Source organism: Agelaius tricolor, unplaced genomic scaffold (assembly GCF_023055355.1).
Source record: "Agelaius tricolor isolate 1412-34295 unplaced genomic scaffold, bAgeTri1.0.p SCAF_1, whole genome shotgun sequence".
NCBI lineage: Eukaryota > Metazoa > Chordata > Aves > Passeriformes > Icteridae > Agelaius > Agelaius tricolor.
The window spans coordinates 46976579-46994319 of record NW_027269261.1 but is presented as its reverse complement, the minus strand read 5'-3'; the positions used below and the strand labels follow the sequence as shown (position 1 = coordinate 46994319).

Here is a 17741-nt window from a genome sequence, read left to right as displayed (position 1 = left end):
GTAGTAAAAGTTCTCATTAGCATTTTTTGCACATGCCACTATTCATTTTTTTCATGCATGTTTTTATACTTGGACTAAGGATTTTGCACATCTAATGACTTCAAAATTTCTTTGGGGGCAACACATGGTAAAAGTTCCTTTGAAATTATGGTCTCTAGAGTCAGAAAAAAACCTTTGACAGATGTATGTCAAAGCAATCACTAAACACTTTAGGAAAATAGCAGAAAAAAGCATGAAAGGCATTCATAATTAAGCTTTAATCATTTCCCCCCAGTACGAACATAAAATGAAAGCACGCTCAGACTAGGAACTTGCAATCCTCTTATTTCTTAGCTTCTCTAGTCATCTGACTGGATCCCTAGTAGTAAATTAATTATATCATCAAGAAGAAAAAATTCATATGAAAAAGTCCATCACTGACTGTAAGCATTGAGCAAAATGTGCTGTCACTGTTTGTTTGTTTTCTAAATGTGAATCCTTCCAGAGTCAATATATAATGGCATGAGATAATAATGAGTATCACAATACTCTAATTTTACATAAAAATATTTAACCAAAAGAGGAGGGTTTGGTTATGTTTTTCTAAATAATTTCTAAATTCAGCTTTCCCTTGAAATGTACTTGGTTTTGTTATGAAGCCATAAGACACTGAGGGGTTTTAAGTGGGGCAGTTTCTTTGACATATGCAGTAAATAGATCATCAGTTCCCTTCCTTTGCTCATGTACGATAACTAACACAAACCTCTCCCCTATTTCGATATCTAGTGTAAATGAGGTTTTGTTAGGTTACAATGAAGATGCCATATATTATCTAATTCAGTCCACTTTTAATGCATTCATCATTGTACAACTCAGAATATGAACACAATAATAATGAATAAATATTGCTCTGGTAAATCACACAGTTAAAATTCCAAGTCTTTTGCCTGATAGAATGATTGAAAACTCACAGCAGCTCAACTTCTAAAAAGAAAAATGGTAAGACAGGACTGCTGGAAACCATTCTTCTTGCAATGTTTTATTTAGGAAGCAGGCATTTTTTCCAGAGCTGTCAGACAGGATGAGGTCAAAACCAGAATAGTATGAGAGAGATCTCAAATAATGATATTTGCTAAATATATGCCAGAAATTATTAATGTTATAGGGTGCAGACCTTTCTTGACTCACACTGGGGATGGAGAGCAGAGGATGAAAGCCAGAAAGCATCCGCTCTGCAGCCATAAATTTCTGAAACCTCTGTAGGGCAACAGCCAATCCAGTCCAGTATTGGTTGAGAACTCTGACAAGTACATTTAGATGGCAATGATATCATTATGCTGCTTTTTCATTAAAAAAAGACAAGTTGGTATCTTCTAGCACACGAGAAAAGATCAGGAAGAATATATCAATAAAGGAGATCAAACTTCCATTAAAAGGTAGGAAAAAAAATCACTTAGAAGTGATGGTAAAAAATAACGGTATTACTAAGAAATAAAAATAATTAACAGATAGGTAGTAGTTCCCATTTTCATTGTATAACACAACCATGAACTAATCTGAGTGTTAGCCTTGGAAGTCCAAAACAAATACCATAAGAGATAAGAGAGACAAATAATCTTGCAAAATTAATATGCAAATGCCACACTATCTATCAGTAACTCCATTAACCAATTGTGAATTCTATTTAACTGTAGACTTTGAAATGGAGTTCCAATGGAAATGTAATGATAAATCCTTTCAGAAATGCCATGATTCAAAAGGCTCATGATGAAGAATCCTGAGATCATCATAATTCAGCTGCAGTCTTTCACACACTGAAGAAGTGTTGGAACCAATACTTTCTTTCTTTCTCAGGTCAGTTCTTTCACATCTGGACTTCAAAGTAGCTTCTCTAAGTCATTGTTTCAATGAAAACCTGAACAGTCCTTAGCAGTCCAGTAACTGAGGAAAAGGAGAAACTGAGAACAACCCACCATCTGTCTCCTGCTGTTCAGTGCAATCCTGCACCTGTAATTTGGCTTTTTTAAACTCCACAGGGATTAGAGGGAACCCTAAACTCACAATGGCTGCACTATTTGATAAAATGGAAGTGCCAGTGGGATGATTAGTATGGTCTTTTGTTATTCTGCCTCTTCTACAAGCTCCTGTAATTGAACCATTTAATTCAATAAAAAAATGTATTAACCATATGTCCATCTGCACAAAAAAAAGAAAATATCACTACCACCACCACCACAACATACCAGATCAGCACAACTGGATTTTCTTGCCTTTAGGAAACCAAGGCAAGCCATATTATCCATCATTTTCCAAAGCTGCCATGCAGTTTCTGCTTTCTGTATAAGTGCTGCAGGGATAGAGTGTCCTGGGTTTGACAAGATGACAGCAGGATTCGCAGTGCAGCCACCAGCACCTGCCCAGCAAGCCAAGCTCTGACAGAATGATGTGTGACCAAGTGGGAAAGCAGCCACACATACCTCAGTAAAACAAACAGTGCAGCACTGCCTGAGTGAGGCAAACATATCAAACTGTGAAATGATTATATGTTTACATGCCATGATAAGAATTTACAAATCATTGGTATGATACACTACATTACAATTTCAAGGCAGGGAGTAGCAAAGAAAACTTCTTTTAGCCTAAGAATATATAATGACTTACCTAAGATCATAGTAATGGCATTCCCTGTGGGTTTGAGTCTTTTTGTTCTTGTTTTTGCTTTTATGAAGGCACAGGCCAGATATCATCAGACACAGTGTACACTTCCCAGAATTATTCAGGGTAAGTGTAGGCCCAGTACAGGCAATGGCTATATAGACTTTCATACACATCCATCCAGCACATCCCTGCTCTCTGCCCAGCCAGAGGGAGTGAGATTTTTGATATCCCACTAAGACCGACTGGAAGGGTGGGAGAAAGCATCTACAAAAATGGTCAATTATTTCAATGAATGTGTATAATCCAGATTTAAAAGCCTGAAATTTTGACTAGTTTAATTTTTTGCACATTGCTGTAAATAGAAAGCAAAATAGAATAAATAGTAGTAATAGTTCTGTCACAAATTTTCAGTACATTTAATTTCTCTCTTCTTATTTCAGAATTAAATGCTTTTGTGAATACTCCACATTTTACCCAATTTTTTTCTTTAAACCTTCATATTCAAGAAGGTTTATATTCTATTTTCTTGCTGTCTTTAAAGAGCTTGAAGAAGCATTTTCTGGGAAGTGAGATGGCAATCTAAGGGCTTGGCTATCTGTGAGCTCAAAACTAGCAAGCCTTTATGGCTGAAGAATTTCACAATGCATCTGTTTTCACAGACAAGAAAATTGCTTCCCTTATTTTTCCATTTTCTTCTGCACTGCTCTTATATACACATTAGCCTAAACAGCAGAGAGCTCCATGCAGTGATTTATAAAAGTCTTTTCTAACACAGAGAAAGGAAGCCCTCAGAATGCTTAAAACAGTTACCTAAACTAGCACATATACTTTGTTCCAAAACTATTATTTGGTAAAATAAAAATATGTATTTGAATTACAAGGTTTTCCTAAGATTATTGGCAAGATTATGTATAACAATTTTTCAAAACACACAGCGGGTTTTTTTCTGTTTGTTTTTTTTTCATCAAAATACAGTGTATTTTTTCAAAATAAAATAAAGCATTTTAAAAGCTTGTAATAGAAGATTAAAGCATTCAGAGTTCTATATTTATAGTAGCTCATATCAACTGAAGCTAGTGTTGAAGCTAGCACAAAGTAAACGATTCCATATGAATGTTTATATGGCAACAGGAAGCACAGTGTAATTATCAGTGAACACAACCTCAGATTTACCATGACTAAATTACACTTATATTAAATACTTTACACTAAATATAGTTTAGCTTCTTTGAAGAATGAGAATACAGAACCATAGAAATCAAGCACACCAGGAAAAATCCTGGCCACTGTCTTGCACATTCACAGTAGATAAAAACAGATTGTCAAATACTTATATACATATGTACATATACACATAAGTATATCTACATACAAATGTATAATCACGTATAATGTGATGAGTATATGTATATAGAGCTGCAGATGAAAGTATATGTGTGTATATATGCATATATATACAAAATATATGTATATATATGTATATATACACTTATGTCTATACGCACACATATATCTGCAGCTATATATACACATAATTTTGTCACATTATTCCAAACATTGTTATAAGGGAAGACTATATCTTTCACTAATTAGCTATCAACTTGATAGCTATCAACTTGATACAGATAATGTTCAGTCAAACATATCCCAGCAACACTTCAACCCAAATTCCTCCATTTTGCATCCATTAATACATTTTGTTTTCTAAATTCACCCAAATGAAATGCCAGTGCTTTAAAATTAATGAATTAGATTTGCTCATTGTTTGCTTACTCTATTTGTGCTGCTAGTGTGAAGTCTAGCCTGAGCAATTTAGGAACTCATTTCTCTAATCATATGGATCCTTTTCATTACATTGAAGAGTGTATAGAGAACCCAAGGCATGGCACCGAGCTACCTGATCCATCTCCCTTGCAGCCCTGCAGTCAGAGGAAAGGAGCATCCCTCCTGGGGGGCAGAGGCGAGGGGATGCTACCTCAAGAGTTCCTGCTGGGACATCTAAGGATGGCAGACTGGGAGTGACTGAGTCTGTGTACCTGGCACACCCCAGAAATACACTCTAAAGCTGGGCCATGGCAAGAGCCTCTTGTGTGCCTTAATGGGCCAGTTAGCTTTGGCTAAACATCTACCATCTTCTTTACTAGGACTGAGAGACTTATGCTCATATTGCCCAGCTGGGCCTGCCACATCCTCTGGGGATGTGATTGCTTAAACTGTGTTTGCTTTTATGGAATTTGCTCTTCCAAACACCTTACTTCTTGTATTATGAACCCTTCACTGAGGGTTTTTATATCACGATAGAAATATAATTTTGAATAGTAATGTATTTTAATGGCCAGTGACTTCAGTGGAAACATCTGCTTATTTACATGGTCTCAAAAATAAGAATAAGTACTTTGTTGCCAGTCGGCCAGAGAAGAAAAATTTCAGATGTTGCATCTTTGCAAAAACCCAGATATGCATTTCTGATCTCTCTCATTTAAGACTTCCATCAAAGACTGAATTTCTTATACAACCTGCATAATTTTCTGCATAATTTTTTTTTACAGATATGCCATCTATAACAAACATACATCCTTGTTGGCATAGTCAAAGGACAGTGATTTTCACAGATTTACTGAATAAGTGTTTCTGTGCTATTTATTATTTATTTACTCCATGACCCAATACTCATTCAAACCATGAATTTCAGTTTCAAAATAATCCTATCTTGAAATCCTCTAAAATGATTCCCAGAAGTTTCAGAAATGAGCTACTGATCTCACCTGTGACAAGCCTCAGGGCAGTGCAGGTTTCTCACATGTAGCAGCAGCAGACTTGCCAAAGGAAAGGCACTTGTCTTTCTTGGACAAGTGCACCAATAACATATTGGTTATTGTCTAAACAATTCATACAGAACAAGGCGAAATATTCAAAAGCCTGAGTCTGGACATGTCTAGAGTTTTCAAATGCCTGAAAACAAGAGCAAATCAAGTCTTGCCTAATTAAGATTACAGTAAATATTGACTATCAGCTCAGTTAAATCTATGAGGTACAATTCTATAAAGAGAGGAAATTATATAAATTCTGGGCAGTTTCAGTGAGCTTTATTAGAATTACACCCCATCTGTCTAATTGACATTGGAGGAAACAGACAGGCAGCCTGAAGTTAGTAAGAATTACAAATACTAAGAGTTTTACTCACTTTGAGCAAACCACTGCAAACTGACTTTGCAGGTATGTAGGGACAGGAAAGTTTGGAAAAAGGATTTATTACTACACTGAATATAAATAAGGTATTAGATTTAAATGAAAGAAGAATACATTACATTGCTATTCAATCATCTCCTCTATTTGTGAGTAGTGCATATTTTCCCTTTGAATAAAACCTTCATCTTAAAGATTTCGTTTCAGTCTTTTATTATGCATGCACTTTTGAACCCAGAATTGATTAATATTTTGTTCATTAGTATAATGTTGGATCAGAGTTGTGATCTAGATTTTCAGCTCTCTCTTTATGAAGTACTGTCCATTGACTCCATAGATAATCCTCCCAATGAGGTATTTAAAATCAAATTAAAATTTTCACTATGCAAAATAAAGTAATGGGAACTCTTAGGCTTAATTATATCATTTTCCCAGATGTTGTTAAATGCCAGAATGCCTTGAATCAACATGGAAAAATAGTGTCTAAAGAGAAAAAAAAATCAGGCCTTGTAATGATTTCTCCTCTTTTACTGAAATGGCATAGTCCTTTATAAAAATAATCATATTTGAGCATATTGATATTGACAAGAGCTTGGTATCATATCTAGATAAGGAAAAAAAAAAAAAAAGCTGTTATATTTCCAGTCCTGCCCTACTTTTAGTAATACTTGTATGCATTTAAATTCCATATTTAATGTGAATACTAGCCATTAAGAACCTTCACAGGGAACAACAAACCTCAGAGGCAAACCTCTTTACTGTCTTAAATGCTACTGCTTTAAAATGAAGTAATCAACTGATTATGCCTTAAAAAGAAAGAAACTTCTGCTTTTTGTTTGCTCAATACACAATACACCTCCAGAGAAAACCAAAACACTGTACAAACACTTTTCAAGTATCAAAAAATTCAGAGAGCCTGGAAACTGAGCTCTAAAGAAGCTCACCTGACACCTGACACAATCTTTTCAATTTCATTTGTCTGCAAGAAAATGAAATGACAAAATGTCTGTCAAGCCCTGAAACCAGAAAATGGAAATTTTTTTTTTCTGGAAATCTTTCTCATAGTGGGAAAAGAAATAGCCCAAACAACAACAACAGAACTATAAAAAAAGCCCCCTCAAACCACAACTTTTGCTTTTCCAAACAATATGTTTTTTACCTTCAGAAACTAATTTCATTTTCTCTCAGCTTAGAGCTGAATCTCAGACATTTTGTAACAAAAAGTGTTGAAAGAAGATGAGCTCCATTCCATTGTTCATTGAGTGAAAATTATAAAAATGTTTGTGTTTCCATCAAGGTCTGGCATAGCGCTATCCAAGTCTCTGGATACAATGTCACATTTACCTGGTGTCAGGTCCTGTTATACAAAAGATCTCTAACATGCATCATTTAAATGTGTTAAAAAACATGAATTTGAACTTCCCTGGAGTGTCAGAGAATCTGAATGTTTCTAAATTGGACTATTGCTGACCACTGGGTTTTCTACTGTAAGTATGGCACTGCATGCAAGTATTAAAAGAGCAGACTATCTACTTTGGCTTTTCTTGATGATGGATAATGTGGCAACTTAATATAAGATGCAGGAAAGTGACTTGAAAAATGCTAGGAAATTCTCTATTAAGGGAACTTAACTGTTATCGGCTCTGGTGATTGAAATATTACTGCTATCTACTGTGGCAAACCCAATACTCCCACACAGGACAGATGGTTTACTTAAAAAGTGAAAGAAAAAAAAATCACCACCCTGTTGAGAGGTTTCAGCTAGAGAAGAGAAATCACTAAGAAAAAGCTACTGGCTAATGAAGTCTACATATCTTTTTGGACACAAACTATTTCTATGGAAAAGGAAATTTTATGAGCAACTTTGTGTCAGAATGCTATGATTTTAACATAAAACACTGCTTATTATTTTGTCTAAATAATGCCTTAAAGCATGCAATCATAATAATGTTCCAAGTTATCACAGTTGGTCAGAAAATAACATTTTCAGTGTATTTATTTGTTTTACAAAATGGAAATTCTTATAATCTGAGATTTGGGGATATCTTTTCACACTGATAAACTTATGAACTGTGCTAGTAATTTATTGGAATAGATTTATTGCTGGGGAAGTAAAGAGTTCTGTATGCATCCTTTTTATGTATTAAATTTCTTTAATACACGTGCAAACAAAATGCTATTTTATGGCTGAAACATAAATGCTATTTTATGGCTGAAACAATGAAACACCTTGGTAAAAAAATGAAGAAAAAAGGGTAGATACTTTTTGTTGCAACATGTTCCTCAAAATATTTTAATAAATTGTTTCTTTATTCACCAGTATGTTTAAAGTCAATCTTTCCATCTATTTAAAAGTGCAGTTTAACCCTCACTAGGTGGCACAATAGTTATGCGGAAGCAAAAGTCTGGACTTTGCAACAAAATCTTAACCAGTCTCTCATAAAGCCTTTGTCTTATACATAGAAATTACAAACCAAATTATGTCTATTCCTTGATAAGGACAGCAGATAAAGTAAATGCATGTCATTCAAGTACTGGTCTCAATCAAACTAGGAGCCAATTTGCAGAAAACTGTTTTCCCTGATGTAGTTTAACTTAAATTTTTTTTTTCTTCCCCATTGGAATAGACACATCTGCAAGTCCTAGTGGAATTCTGTAGATTAATCAAAATTGCCCATTCCAAACTTCAACCCCCTTTATGCATGCTGCCAGGAATTTGTAAAGTCTTTGGGAAATCGATAGTGGCAGGCACTGTGGATTTTAATGCATGCAAGCAATTGTTCTTTAGTGAGATACAGACAAGTAATCAAATAATGCTCCAATGCTGTGCTCCTTCTTTAGGCTTTGTTTGCAGGGCTTGTGGGTTTCTTGTGGTTGTTCATTCTTTTGAGTTAACAGAGGAAAGATGTGCCCAAGTGGGCATGTCACTAAATGGAGACATCTCCAATGAGAGCAGACTGACAGAGAGGGAGGAGGCACTAAGGAAAAAACAAATTTTAGCTATTCTACATAAATGCCTGATGGTAGCCCTCATGACAGGGTCCTCTTCCTACTAAGATTTAACTAGGTTTGCTTGACTATCTCCTTTTCTGCTCATTTGAGATGTATCCCTATAATTTGAAGGTTTTGAACTACAGTTTTAAAAAATCAGTGCTAGTATAGAGAATACACATTAACAAGGCAGTGATTTTATTCTGTGTGCAAAATGGATCTGCTCCAGCAATTCACTGCAGTTACACCATAGAGTATTGATTTCTTTAAGACCCTCTTGTCTGATGGTTTTAGGAGTTTTGTAGTAAAAGAGGCATAAGGCTGAGGAGGGAAAATGAAGGACTCAAGGTTAAGAAAGTTAGATGTCGAAGTCAATGTATTCCTAATTCTGTCTCAGGATCTCTATACGATACAGGAGGAGTGATGCATGCAGATCTTTAAAATAACATCACCTTCCCTTCAAGGGGTACTGCAAAACTGAATTTAGTAAATCACAGGCATTCCTCAACTTTTGTATATGCAACTTTGTAAAATGAAGGATCTTGAACTATATCTTTGAAGGGCTTTGTCTACACAATTCTAAAATTTTAGGATCACTCCATCAACAACAACAACAAAAAATTTTAAATCCAGCAATGTTTTCATCTATTACACTACAAGTTTTCTATTCACTATCTAGCTAAAACAGTCATGGTACTCTGCAGTCTCTCTTTGTTTCTGTTTCTGAGGATCTGGGCATTCTGTACATGGCAAATAGAAAGACATGGAGATATAATTACATTAGTTGTAAAGGTTGCTATCTAAGTAACAGGATTTTGCTTCTAAAATAAGAAGGTTGAGTGGACTCATGATTGTTTGCATTTTTTCTTTCAAGCCTATAAAGCCTGCATTTTGTAAACCCATTACAGCCTAGGAGAAGCAAAAAAAAAAGACTTAAAATCAGGAGTCCTACATAAATTAGAAGGAAAATATTTCTCCTAGCTTTGACAGGGTTGCTCAAATGGCAAATATAATATGCTATTTTCAGAAACAAAGAGGAAAGCTAGAAGAAAGAGAATCTGTACCTGGAAAAAATATCTCTTGCTCTACAAGGTCAGAAGTATTTTCATGCTTGAACTAAGAGTAGGGATACATGCTGCACATCTTTTCACAAAGTCTCATTGCTTCAAAAAAGGAGAATAATGAAGCATTATTTCCTTCCATTCATCTGAATCTTCCAGCTGCCCCACTTTTATGCTTTGATTTGCCAGGGAGCTCTACTTCTAGGCTGCTGTGGGTCTAGCCGACCAATTATTTTTTAGAATCAGAAAAGAATTCTCTATTTGGTTGCCACTCAGGAGGGTATTTTGTTTGTTGTTCCTTTAATCTTTCTTGGCAGTCCTACAGGGACAGATCTGGGTAAAAGCTCCTAGGACTGAGTAGTCTTAATTAGGTAAGTATCTGCAGCAATCCATGGACAGACTCCAGAGAAGATAAAATGGTTTTGGATTTCTACTGTTGGACATCAGAGAAGAGGACAAATTTAAACCTCACTTGCTGCTATTGGTACCTTCTTGCTACTTTTCTTGCAGAAATAAAGATTTGCTATAGAAAGACCAGTGCAGGCTTTGTCTTTTGTTTTCCTGCACGAACTGAGTAACAGCTCTCAGAGGTGTTTCAAACTCAGTTTGCAGGACTTGTGAGCTGGATCCTTGTGTTCAGCAAGAAGCGTGTACTGCAGTGTCACTATGTTCTTAAAAAACTGTCCTGTGGGCCAGGGCATGTCCTTTGGAGAGAATGAGTAGGGCCTAGGGTTTGCATCCAGGGCAGGGGTACCAGGCAAAGAGTGGAATGGTCACCACTAACTGCACATGCTTGTGAATGCTTGTGTGCTAAAAGCTCCTGCATGAAATTTCACTGCACAAGCAAAACCAGTCTAGATAAAGATAAAAGGGACACAAATTATAAAACACAATACAAAGATATGTGATAGTGCAATGTTGTAACTCCTTATGGGAACCTGAAGTCAGCAGGTAAAGCAGGCGGGGCATGCAGGCAATCCGTCCTTTGGGATAACGATTCTCGTAACTGAAAGTAGCAACAGAATTACTGGAAGGAAAAAGGCATTTCCATTAGCTGGAGCAGCAATTCTCTGTCATCAGTTCTCCTTCCTATGGTGCTCTCATGGCTATGAGAAAGGTTATTACAACCACACGTAGTCAGGAGAGAAGTCCAGGTATAATGGACTGAACAGGTTAAGGACAGCTGGGGCTTGTAACCCTCTTCCACAGAAGAAAGCCTCTTCAGCAATGAATTGCTCAAGAGAAAGAATTGCTTTAAAATGGCTGGAAAAATGCCACTTCCCTAAGAATTGAAATTTTTTGTTTGTCATGGCAGAAATACAGATTCGAAGAGTAGGAAGAGAAGACCAAAGGTTCTGTTAATATCAGAATTTTATATCAGAACAAGACAAGCGCATGGAGTTGTTTTGGCATATATTATAAACAAATCAATGTCTTATTTCTCCTATGTCTGACAACAAAAGTGCTAGTGATGATCTTAGTGAAGAGAAGGAAGAAGCCACACTGCCGCCCAGGCTTTCAGGAAACCCACGCTTATGTATTTATTTGTTAAATAAATACATAAATCCCTCACCCACTTACATCACTTCTATACCATTTCAGCTGAGACGTGAGATCTGATCGCAGATGCTTGGTATGGTAGCATGAGGAACTGAGCTAAAATGAGAATCAGGTTTCCAAAGAGACCAAGCATTTTGGCAAAGCCAGTGAAGCTGTGAGCCAGAGCCAGGTGATGACAGATAAATACACGGGCTTCTGAGTCAAGTCTTGCTTTCTGCCACCCAAGCTGCTGCAGACAAAGCTAATCCACCATGCTTGCTCCTGAAGAAGTCATTGCACGGGACCTCTCTGATTCAGTATCATTTTATGAGAGAAAGGAGGCAGGGAGACCTGAATCTCAATAAAGCAGTTAGAAATTAAAAGTGACAGATGAGAAAAAGAACTCATTCCCAGGCTTAAACTCACATCAGTCAATGGTGTTAGATGGGAGCCTCAACATCTCCTTGCTACCAGTGGTTGCTGGAGGAGGAGGAGTTTATGGTATTTCAGCAAACCCATGGGCACAAGGAAAATACACTGGATTTATCTGTGTCACCTGAAATACAGGGGCAGAGGGCATCTGGAAGGAAACAAGCTGGCTGCTCAAGTGGCTCCATGCTGAAATACCACAAGAGACCTGGAGTCCACATCCCAGATGGCTTCTTTATATTTTTTCCTTGGAAGTGATATTGATATTTTATTGAGAACTAAAGGCAAGGGATATAGCAATGTTATTAGGAAAGTGAACATCTTAATGTTGTGTTAACATTTGGAAAACCTGGATCTTCAGGAGGTCAAACACTTGCAATGTAGTACTGGTAGCACTAGACGGGCAACTTTGAGCAGTGTAGGAATGCACCTGAGCTGCTATAATTATGCACATCATCAATACAGAACACAGCAGGATTTTCTAGATTTTTTTGCTGTACTGTGGATTTATCATCAAAATTGTGAAGGATTTCCCTGACATTCTCAATACTGTGTGCCAAATTTTCTAAATTTTCTAACTGAATAATTAATGAAAATTAAAGCATTGGTATACTTATCCATCACTGAAAAGTGCCTGTTGACTTTGAACAGGCATTTAGCACCCAGTGTCTCCAGCTTTTTCAAAAATCCAAAAATCCTTCCTCAGCAAATGTGGCCCGATTTCAGAGATTAAGAATATCTGCATTTCTGCTGAAGTTATGGATAAATTATAAATTAATAAAATTAATAAAGGGATTCAAAGATTTTGAAAGAAGTAATATTAACTACTGACACTTCAGAATATTAATTGTTGCCAGAATACTGGTAAGACTCGAAAGGCAAAATGTATTCATGAGGGACTGTGTTGAATCACAGTTGCTTGGATATGTATTAATGTTTGCCTGAGCTTTTGAAATAGAGAGTAACACTTAAATCTCACTGTAGCCTCTTTTGACCTGAGCTCGCTTTTCCAAATGTCTCTGTGTCCCCATCAATCCCTTTCACTAATCCTTGCTGTTGCTTCACAATTTTTCTAGCTGAAAATGTATCCATGGAGGCAATATCCTCCAAGCTCTACATTATTGGTGAATACAAATAAGCTGTGACTCTTTAGGATTCATGTAAACCTATCAATATTCCCATGCTGGCTGTGCTTTCAACTGCAAGAGAAACACTCCACACCACCAGCTGCAGCATATTAAAAATCAAAAATGAGGGTTTTGATGGCACTTGCACATTTCTGCCCTTTCATCTATTCTCTATCACTCATTTACTCACAGGAGAAAATGACTTTTCCTGCCAAGGTAGAGGTAAAATGTGTCAGACAAGGGCAAAAAAAAAATCATTAGTGCACCAGAGGAAAAAATTTCTGAGATACAAAGTGTCAGCAGAAATGAGTTTGTACTGTTGCATTCCTGTGACCTTCTTCAAAAAGGTATACCACCTATTTTTAATTGCTAGAAATAATTTTCAAATCATAGTACTTAGATGAATCAGTGTTTTCCTAGGGTCTTCTACTTAACAATACTTGTCTTTTCTTTCACAAAAATGAGGAAAAGCTTTTCTGAGAAGTTGAAATAAAAATGTGTGCTTACTTGTAAAAATCTGGGAGTTGGGAAATAATAAATGCCAGTGTAATTGGAAATATCATCCCTAATTCCAATGCTGCAAGATTCCACACTGAGTTTATTTCAACATACTCTATTTGCAATATAAACCTATTGTCTATTTGAGTTATTTAAGCACATTTGCAAAGTTTCTCATGTCTCTCAGTTTGTAAGGAAAGAAAGAAAGAAAGAAAAGAAAGAAAGAAAGAAAGAAAGAAAGAAAGAAAGAAAGAAAGAAAGAAAGATAGAAAGGAAGGAAGGAAGGAAACCAGTATAATCAAGCCTTACTATTACTTAGGACTAAAAAATTTGGCCATTAGAAGAAGGTGAACTGGAGCCATGAATATGCAGATTTGCTGGCAATGAGAAGGTCATCTGGAAATGGGGGGCCCAAGAAGAAATGGAAGAAGAAAGAGAAATACTTGTATCAGAAGAGGGAAATGGAAGACATTTACGTCTCCAGCCATATTACAGTCTCCAGTACATGAGAGTTTTAAGGAATGATGGGGATGTGGCTTACAGGGAGCTCATGTTCAGAGACAGCACACAAAACCTCTAGGGCTACTGCCTCATTTGCAAGCTCTCCTTACCCCAAGGAGATGAAAGGCTGGGATTTTATTCTGTGTGTGCCAAAAAAACCCCCCAGGTATGGGGAGCCAGTGCAGCAGGGTCTCAGTTTTGTGACCTGAGTGCCTGGCTCCCAAGTGCTGACTCTACTGTGCTTTCCACTGGCTGCAGTTCTTCCAGGTGCACTGCTGGGTTGGGATCCTGTGCAGGAAAATCCCAATGTAACTTCCCACTGACAGCCCCCACAACACAGCAGCTCAGAGTTCGCTTGAGACTGCCAGTATTTGCTAGGCTTTTTCATTTATTCACTGAATCATCTGTCCAGAAATCAAGCCAATCAGAAGAACAAGAGATCAAATCTGGAAGCTGTGTTTACCTGACTAAATAAATCACAGATGATTACACTTACAGTGCCTTCCTCTGGCCTAGTCAAAGGCAGGGAGCACCAGTCATAACCCAAACACATAAGTGGAGAGAAAAACAACATTGCTAACAAAGTATTTGGAGATAACTGATACACAGGAACACTGGGCAGGAGTTTGGGATGCCTCATTTAGTAGCTGTTCAGGAAGGAATTCACAGGGCTTTCACTTTACTATATATATACACATATATATATATTTCTCATTCATTTTGCTGGCTGCATCATGTACTTTTTCCTTCCACAGTCTGATACACATCAATATAACATAACTCATAACTGTTTTTCAAAAAATCTACATCAGTATTAAATAGGAATGTCTTTTTGCAAAATCAGGAAGTTATAAAAGATTAATTTCTCTATTAGAATGTTACTTCAAGGCAGATTTTGCCATTAAATAATTTCACTGCAGTGTATACTTGAATTGATAGAAGTGAAATGCAAGCAAATTCAGAAAACTTAATTCTCTAAGAACTGTATATTAAAAGTGGATGGCAATGAGGTTTTTCTTTCTTTAGAAAGATACTTTTTTTTTCTTCTACCATATAAAGAATTTTCTGAACAGCCAACATTTTTGTTTTCTTGATGTTGTAAAAACCAGTCCATAAACAATACTTTCCAGTAAAAGGACCCATTCAAAGATCTTCCCCTGTATATACTTAAGCATAGAGTCCTTGTGCATGAATAATCACATGGTTAGAGAAGTCAACAGGTTACACTCAGCTCCATTCTCAAAAGGAGACACTGGTGTGCCACTCTGTAAATCACTTTAATCCCTTATTTTTATAAATGGGTATAAAATCCATTTATGTACCTAATCACTATGTCCAAGTCCCAGCTGAATTATTCTGCAAGACATATGCATGCCTTTGGAAGAAAAGTCCTTAAAGCTAATAGGAAACAGCTAATAGCTATTTAATTTGACCTTTTCCTTAAAGCCAGGTAAATATCAAACCCTAGTTTGCATGTCTAAATGGCATTTGATTTGAGAAACCCAAGTGGAATAATGATACTTTTCCCAGGTCTTGTTATTGCACCTAATTAGGACAGCCACTCAACAGGACCCTGACTCTGCTCCCTTTGCTCATCTTCAGGAGTGGACATAGTGCAAGAAAGTCTAGTAAAGAGGGGAAATTCAGATCATTCAGCATTGCAGAGGATTGCCATCAACTGGATTAATAAATCTGCACTTTTTAAACTGGACTTTGCAGGTTTCCCTCTGTGTATTTGTCTTGTGCTAACCAATGAAGCCTGAAACTTAACCTCCAGGGGAGTTGCATGGGAGACTCACCCTGGTTCTGGAAGCAGCCTGTTCCATGCGCCCAAAAGCTTCTCTGAGTGACCTTTCTGTCCTTACAAGGCTTCTGCTAGACCACTCATGTTCCTCACTTCCAGGCTGCTGTGCACTATCGTGCTCTTAATAGACTTTGATATAGCCTTTTAGATAACAAACAGTCCTGATTTCTTTTTCGTTATTTTATTCTTCTGTTTGCCATAAGATCTTCACCTGAACCTGTTCTAAATATACCCAAATGTCAGAGTTTCTTTTTGTCTGTGCTAATATGACTTTTCTAAAAATTTTTATTGAGCTCTTATTTTTCATTCAGTTCACTTTCATCCACACAAAATGGGAATAAAGCCCTACTGTTCTTATTTATGATGCATTCTAATAACTCATAGAGGAAAATAAGTTCAGAAAGTATAAAAGAGTGAAGAAGGATTCTTTTTCAAGTATTTGTTTTCTGAAAAAACAGTATTAAGTCTGGATGATAGTAAATGATGAACAGCATTTATGTTTTCCCTCAAAATGCTCTCAAGAGGAAGAAGCAACTTCCGAATATGTATGTCTGTAAAAAGGTCTTTGTTTCCCTACAAGTTTAGACCTGCAGCTTATAGAATGGATTCTAAAAAATTAATTACTAAACTGAATTAAAATTGCATAAAACATATAAAGTACCAAAATGGTTTTCTGTATTTTCCATATTTTTACTACGCAGAAAGAAAATTATCTGTATACTTTCTATATGCTTGGATGATAATTGATATTATAGGTAAGCCAAGATCTGAGCAAATGTTGGAAATACACAACAACTTTTTTGCTTTTACATTAAAAGAACTGGTAGCATATATCCACTAGATTTTTTTTTTTTTTGCCATCAGAGAATGATGAGGACAATTAATTCTGTAGCAATTCACCACTGGAAAAACAGAGATGGTTTAATTCTGAACTATGTGTCAGAGTCAGGTATTAGATGGGTGACACGAGTGTGGGGAAACACCTGGATCACTGGGAAACCCTTAGCTCCTCAGTGCTGTGCAGCTCAGCCCTACAAAAACCCCCTGTGCTGGCCTGTGTTCTTCATGCATGCATGTTCTTAAATCAGGTTAAATCTACTATGGATTTAATGTGCCTAAGTCTACTTTATCAGGAGAGAGCATGTTACCAGTAGAGACCACACACCTAGTCATGACTGATAAGCCTGAAAAATAAACAACCTGAATAGAATGCTATGCAATTTAAAAAAACCCCAAAATATAATCTGATTCATGTGCTGTTTTTATGCAGGTGCTTTTAAGATTCAAGGAAATAAATTCTGCTGAAGCTATTTTCTACAAGTGACATTCATCTGAGTGCTTTATGAAATGCTGCAAATTTATTATATAAAGCTCCCAACAGTAAGTGCAACATATTGATTATTTCTCTGACTAAATTAACACTCTATCCCCCAAACTCAAACAGTAAAAAACCCCATGATGAGCTCCACTCCTAACCTAGCACATTTCCACCAGCCTGTGGCATAACTGATCCTAATCTCATTCAATAGATACTTATTTGGTTTTTAGGATTGTGTGTGGTAGGTTTTTGCTGCTATTATTTTGGGGCTTTAATCCTTTAACCTCCTGTAGTTCGTTAAGGACTAGAGAAGCATACTACAAGGAAAACATAGTTGTCAAGCAAAGAATTGAAAAAGTTAATTCTTCTTGTTGAGGACCAAACTCTGAGCATTTACCAGCCCTGACAACAAATATGGTCTGTGGATGGATCACTTTGCCCTTTCAGCATCAGCCTCTGTGAATGTCCAGCCAACACTTACATGTTAAGGAGCCATTCCACTGTGCCACATCCTCTCCTGACAATGTGATGGCACTTTCCTTAAAACAACAAATGGAAGGAGATCTCCTGAACCAAGCACAGCTGCTTCTTACACACACACTGCACAAATCCTGGTGGGGGTCCCTTGATCTCCTCAGCCATTGCATGGT

At 36.7% G+C, this 17741-nt stretch overlaps 1 protein-coding gene across 5 annotated transcripts in view; it reads right to left on the bottom strand.

The window, feature by feature from the left end:
- Positions 1 to 17741, bottom strand: part of CHRM3 (cholinergic receptor muscarinic 3) — a 273827-nt gene that overhangs the window by 14363 nt on the left and 241723 nt on the right. The window lies entirely within an intron of this gene.